Genomic DNA, 7,244 nt, shown 5'->3' with positions numbered 1-7,244 from the left:
AGATGTTCTTGGTCGTCATGGAGTTTAAACATGCTGGGGCGGGGGAGACAGCTTTAGGTAGATATAAAGAAATATGGGGGGGGGGGGGCTAGCTGGTGTGGCTCAGTGGATAGAGCCTTGGCCTGCAGACTGAAGAGTCCTGGGTTCGATTCCGGTCAAGGGCACATGCCCGGGTTGTGGGTTCGATCCCCAGCAGGGGGCATGCAGGAGGCAGCCAATCCATGATTCTCTCTCATTATTGATGTTTCTATCTCTCTCTCCCTCTCCCTTCCTCTCTGAAATCAATAAATATATTAGAAAAAAAAAAAGAAATATGGGGGGTGTCACTGATGCCCCGTGAACAGGGGGGCAGGGGTCCTGAGGAGGAGGCAGGGAGGACGGCCTGGAGGAGTGACAGCTGAGCTGATGTTTATAAGGAAAAGGAGGAAAAGGAGGAAAAGGAGGACGTGGCCAGCTCAGGCAGAGGGCACCATCTGAGGAGTTCAAGAAGCCAGATACTGAGTGGACATGGCAGCTCCACGACAGGCCCTGCAGGAGTGATGTTTCCGGCGGGGAGTCTGGGGAGATGGGGCGAGGCTTGAGCTATAGACAGGGCCTGCTTTCTGTCCTCACCTCCCCCCCACCGTCATCCCATCCCCGGACCTGCGTGTGCCCGCTGCCTCTAGCTGAGTTCAGGCCCGCACCACGCCCCCTTAGTTCTACAGTAGCCTATGCACGTTCTCCAACCAGCGCTCTCCTCCAACCCATCCTCCATGCTGCCGCTATTTCTAAAATGCAAATTTAATCGTGTTTTCACTACTTAAAATTCTTCATTTGCTTCCCATCCCCTTCAGGATAAAATCTAATCATCGAATCGCTTTAGCACGTCACTAAGTCTGTGTGATTGGCCTCCTCTAGGCCAGCCCCTCTCCCTGCCCTGCCTGAACGCATCCTGCGCTGCTCTAATGTGCTCACGGCTGCACACCTCCTTGCGCACACTGTGCTCACTCACCTCCAGCACCTGCCCTGCTACTCCCTCTGCTTGGAATCACTACCTGGCCCTGCCCCTGGTCCTCCTGATCCTCTTTTTTGTTTTTTAATTTTTTTTTTATTGATTTCGGAGAGGAAGAGAGAAGCACAGAGAGATAGAAACATCAATGATGAGAGAGAATCATTGCTGGGATCGATCCCACAACCCGGGCATGTGCCCTAACTGCCAGGCCCTCCTGGCCTCTTGCCCTTCAGGCCCTAGCACAGAGCGCCACCTCTGGGAGTCTGGGGGCGAAAGCCACACCTCTGTACACACGCTGGTCCCAGCACGCACCACACTGCAGAGCAATGCCAATCAACTGTGAGTGGTCGAAGTCTTTTATTTTGGATCACAGAGTCTTGTGTACTCCTGCCACATGTAACAACTGTTTATGGACTTTATGAATTAAACTAGAGGCCGGGTGCACGAAAATTCGTGTACTGGGCGGGGGTTCCCTCAGGCCGGCCAGCGCCCTCTCACAGTCCTGGACCCCTTGGGGGATGTCCGACTGACTCGGCGAGCGGGCCTGAGCCGTTAGTCAGACATCCTTAGTGCTGCCCTGGAGGTGGGAGAGGTTACCATCCCTTCCCCTGCGCTGGCCAGCATGAGCCAGCTTCTGGCTGAGCAGCACTCCCCTGTGAAGCGCACTGACCACCAGGGGGCAGCTCCTGCATTGAGCTTCTGCCCCACCCCCACCCCACCCCCACTTCAGTGCCCGTCATAGCGACTGGCGGTTCCAGGATAGGGTCATTTTGCATATTACCCTTTTATTATATAGGATGGGTTATGATATGAATTAAGGTCTGATCCCAAAGTCATACTCTTTCCATGTGGCATGCTGTTAGTATCTGTGCTGCGTGTATTCATTCGGCAAACGTCCGACAGGTGTCTGCTTGTGCCAGGCACGCTCCAGCGGCGAGGGCTCCACCTCTCCCTGGATACAGTGTTCCCCCCTGTGGCTTTCCTTCCCGGCTGGTGAGCCTTGCTGTCCTGACTCTCTGAGCAGATACTCATCAGTCTCCTGGTCTGACTCTGATTCTGTCTTCTGAACCATTGCTACCTGCCTTGTTTGCATTTGACATGTGCTGACCTCACTCAGGTGTCCACTGAGCCGAATTTCCAGTCTGAGACTGCTCTGTCCTATTTGCCCCCAGGTTCTGGCACAAACACTTGCTTGAAGTGTTCCAGCTACACCAGCTCCTTTCCTTTGCACCTGTAATCTGGTTTCAGTCTTCCTCTGAACTCACCACTGCTCCCGTGGCTGTTGAATTCAATGGGCTTCCTCTTGGGTTTCTCCCACGCCAGTTCTTTCTCACTAGCCTCCATGATGTTACACATTCCTGGTTCTCCGCCTTCATTTCTAACAGCTCTTTTCTCTTTTCCTTTCATTGGATTCCCCTTTTCTTCTAAGCCTATGGGTTACGAGAAATCATAGGCTTTTCTTTAAGGCTCAGTTTCAACCTCCCTACCTGTCTCTATGTTCCTAACAGTTCACCAATTCTCAAGGCTCTAGTAACATGTAGACATAGCCAACATTTTAACATCACGGTTACAGCCCACCTGTACGTTCCTAGTTTCAGCTCTCTTCCTCGGTCTAGTACGTGAGTGTCTCCAAAATCTACAACCCCAGGTCCAGGGGATCTTGCTATTCTTAGGATTTTCTTCTGATGCCTGTTCAGGTTAAATCTCATTCAGTTCCTTTTCTGGATGCACAGGCAAGCCCCAGACTTTCCCCGCAGCACCTGGGACAGCACTGCTCTGTGCATTCACCTGGGACAGCACTGCTCTGTGCATTCACCTGGGACAGCACTGCTCTGTGCATTCACCTGGGACAGCACTGCTCTGTGCACTCACCTGGGACAGTACTGCTCTGTGCATTCACCTGGGACGGCACTGCTCTGTGCATTCACCTGGGACAGCACTGCTCTGTGCACTCACCTGGGACAGTACTGCTCTGTGCATTCACCTGGGACGGCACTGCTCTGTGCATTCACCTGGGACGGCACTGCTCTGAGCATTCACCTGGGACGGCACTGCTCTGTGCATTCACCTGGGACGGCACTGCTCTGTGCATTCACCTGGGACAGCACTGCTCTGTGCACTCACCTGGGACAGTACTGCTCTGTGCATTCACCTGGGACGGCACTGCTCTGTGCATTCACCTGGGACGGCACTGCTCTGAGCATTCACCTGGGACGGCACTGCTCTGTGCATTCACCTGGGACAGCACTGCTCTGTGCATTCACCTGGGACGGCACTGCTCTGTGCACTCACCTGGGACGGCACTGCTCTGTGCACTCACCTGGGACGGCACTGCTCTGTGCACTCACCTGGGACGGCACTGCTCTGTGCACTCACCTGGGACGGCACTGCTCTGTGCACTCACCTGGGACGGCACTGCTCTGTGCACTCACCTGGGACGGCACTGCTCTGTGCATTCACACGGGACAGCACTGCTCTGTGCACTCACCTGGGACAGCACTGCTCTGTGCATTCACACAGGACAGCACTGCTCTGTGCATTCACCTGGGACGGCACTGCTCTGTGCATTCACCTGGGACGGCACTGCTCTGTGCATTCACCTGGGACAGCACTGCTCTGTGCACTCACCTGGGACAGCACTGCTCTGTGCACTCACACAGGACAGCACTGCTCTGAGCATTCACCTGGGACGGCACTGCTCTGTGCATTCACCTGGGACAGCACTGCTCTGTGCATTCACCTGGGACGGCACTGCTCTGTGCACTCACATGGGACAGCACTGCTCTGTGCATTCACCTGGGACGGCACTGCTCTGTGCACTCACACAGGACAGCACTGCTCTGTGCATTCACCTGGGACAGCACTGCTCTGTGCACTCACACAGGACAGCACTGCTCTGTGCATTCACCTGGGACAGCACTGCTCTTTGCATTCACATGGGACAGCACTGCTCTTTGCATTCACATGGGACGGCACTGCTCTGTGCATTCACCTGGGACAGCACTGCTCTGTGCATTCACCTGGGACAGCACTGCTCTGTGCATTCACACGGGACAGCACTGCTCTGTGCATTCACATGGCCGTCTCTCCCCACGGGCTGTGAGCTCTAGGCCATGGGTCTTCTCCCAATGCCCATCCAGGGTCTGGCTGTGAAGCGTGCTGAGTCACCTATGAGTAATTGAAGAGCTTTCACCACTTTCTGATCCTGAACCCTAAGCCACTTTGAATTCTCTGGTAAATCTTTTTTTTAAAAACATATTTTATTGATTTTTAAAAATATTTTATTGATTTTTTTACAGAAAGGAAGGGAGAGGGATAGAGAGCTAGAAACATTGATGAGAGAGAAACATCGACCAGCTGCCTCCTGCACACACCCTACCGGGGATGTGCCCGCAACCAATGTACATGCCCTTGACTGGGATAGAACCTGGGACCTTTCAGTCCACAGACCGACGCTCTATCCACTGAGCCACACTGGTTTTGGCCTCTTGTAAATCTTGTCAGTCATCAGAAGGAAGGGCGGGGAGGCTATCCTGGGGGGAAGACACCAGCCAGTGAACTTGTATGCACATATCATAACCCATGGACATGGACAGCGGGGTGATGAGGGCCTGGGGGGGCAGGGGAGCCGGAGCGGCTGGAAGCGGTTAATGAGGAGAAAAGGAGGACCTATGTGATACTATTTTCAACAATAAAGATTGTAAAATAGAGTAAACCCTGTTAGTCACCAAGTCTCCTTGGTTCTTTGTGCTGATGGCTCTCCGTGCCCCTCCTCCTCTGCTGTACTTCCCTCCCTCAGCCTCTTACTTCCCACAGTGACGATTTCCCCTTCTGGGTCTCCTGTTCTGACTCCTCTTGTTAGATGGGTCCTCTGTTTCCCAGGAAGAACAACCTAAAAGGTTATTTCTATGAGGATCAGGTTTGAGTTCCTTATTCTGGTGCACGTCTCACAGCTTCTCCATCATAAAACTCAGTCTTCTGTCATCATTTTTCTCTCATCACCAGATGCCAGGTAGACCCATCTTTCCCTCCTCCTTCCCTTCCACCATTTGTCTAAGTTTTACCCTTTTTAAAAGATATGTTCTTATTGATTTTTTTTCTAAATATATTTTCATTGTTTTCAGAGAGGCAGGGAGAGGGAGAGAGAGATAGAAACATCAATGAGAGAAAATCATTGATCAGCTGCCTCCTACACACTCCACAATGGGGACTGAGCCCGCAACCTGGGCACGTGCTGACTGGGAATTGAACTGTGACCTCCTGGTTCACAGGTCGACACTCAACCACTAGCCACCATTATTGATTTTTTCATAGAGAGAGGGAGGGAGGGGGAGAAATAGAAACATCAACCACTTACCTCCCGTACACACCCTGACTGAGAACCAAACTCGCAACCTGAGATTCACTCTTCTTTTAAGATCCATCCCAGACCCCATTTTCGCCAGGAAGCTTTGGACTGTTTTGGTCCTGAACAGTGTCTTTCTTCTTTGACCTGATACTGTTTATTATTATACTAGAGCCCGGTGCATGGATTCATGCACTGGTGGGGTCAGGTCCCTTGGCCTGGCCTGTGGGGATCGGGCCGAAACTGGCTCTCCGACATCCCCTGAGGGGTCCTGGATTGTGAGAGGGCACAGGCCAGGCCGATAGGTGCTGGAGAGGGACTACGGGAGGGCTCCAGGGTGTGTCTGGCCTGTCTGGTCCAGTCCTGATTGGGGCTAACTGGGGCCAATAGGGGCCATCTTGCCCAGTCCCCAGAAGCAAGCTAACCTACCAGTTGGAGTGTCTGCCCCCTGGTGGTCAGTGCGGGTCATAGCAACTGGTTGAACAGTTGAAGGAACAGTCAGACACTTAGCACATTAGGCTTTTATTATATAGGACAAGTTACTGTTGTAGTGTACTTGGGCATTTGTGTGTGTGTTTGTGTGTGTGTGTGTGTGTGTGTGTGTGTGTTTTAATCCTCACCTGAGGATATTTTTCCATTGATTTTTAGAAAGAGTGGAAGAGAGAGGGAAAGACAGAGAGAAATATCAATGTGAGGGAACACATCGATTGGTTGACTCCTGCACATGCTTGTGCCTGGAGGAACCTGTAATCAAGGTACCTGCCCTTGACCAGAATCAAACCCAGGACACTTCGGTCAGCAGGTTGATGCTCTAGCCACTGAAACAAACCAGCTAAGGCTGTCCTTGGGCATTTAATCACCTATGGCAAGGTGGGCAGTCTATGCCCTGTGAACCACATCTGGTCTGTGGCCTTTGAACTAATAATGTTTTTTAAATTAAAATTTTAAAAGAAGAAAAAGAATATTTCATAATACATAACAATTATATGAAGTTCATGCTTTGGTGTCCACAGATAAAGTTTTATTAAAACACTAGAGGCCTGGTTCATGAAAATTCATGCACTGGAGGGGGGTCCCTCAGCCCGGCCTGCCCCCTCTCACAGTCCAGGAGCCCTCAGGGGCGATCAGGGGAAGGCGACGCCCCATCACACCTCTGCTGCTCCCACTGCCAGCAGCGCAAGCCTCGGCCGGCCCTGGTTACCTGAGCCTCCGGTGGCCCTGGGCGGCTGGGCTTGCCTGCGCCTTGGGCTGGTCCCCTGCAGGGCTGAGGGGACTGGGGGACTCCGGAGGCAGGTGCAGCAAGGCCAGGCCTGCCTGGCAGGGCTGAGGGGACTGGGCGTCGCCATCTTGTGGCTGTGGGTGCCGCCATCTTTGTGACAATATGAGGGTCAATTAGCATATTCCCTCTTTATTAGATAGGATAGCCCCACCTATGGGTTTACATACTGCCTGTGCTTACAAACTATAAGGAGAGACTTGGAGTTTCAACAGAGACCATCAGCCATTCACTCTCTGGCTGCTCCAGAAAAAGCTTGCAGACCTCTGGTCTAGGATCTCGAACTCCTCTATCCTCTTGCACAGCTGGTTAAGAACTGTGGAGAGGTCTGCTTCACAGCTTTCCCATGCTAATTAGCCACTCCTTAGAAAGGTGGGGGACGCCAGAAGAGTAGGATACCCCAACTTAGAAACTTAGTAACTTAGGCAGCCAGGCTCCCATGGGAAAGTGAGAGTCAGGGCTGCAGGTGGATGGGGAAAGACGGGTCTTTTTCCCATCTCCTCGGTTTCTGACCTGGCAGAGAAAATGTACAAGCCCAGAGGGCGGCGCTACAGAAAGGGCACTGAGATCTCCCCTGAAACTGCTGTGGAGGGAGACCCGTGGTTGTGGCCGAGAGGCTCAGCTGTGAAGGA

Source organism: Eptesicus fuscus, chromosome 22 (genome assembly GCF_027574615.1).
Source record: "Eptesicus fuscus isolate TK198812 chromosome 22, DD_ASM_mEF_20220401, whole genome shotgun sequence".
NCBI lineage: Eukaryota > Metazoa > Chordata > Mammalia > Chiroptera > Vespertilionidae > Eptesicus > Eptesicus fuscus.
This window is presented reverse-complemented; position numbering follows the sequence as displayed.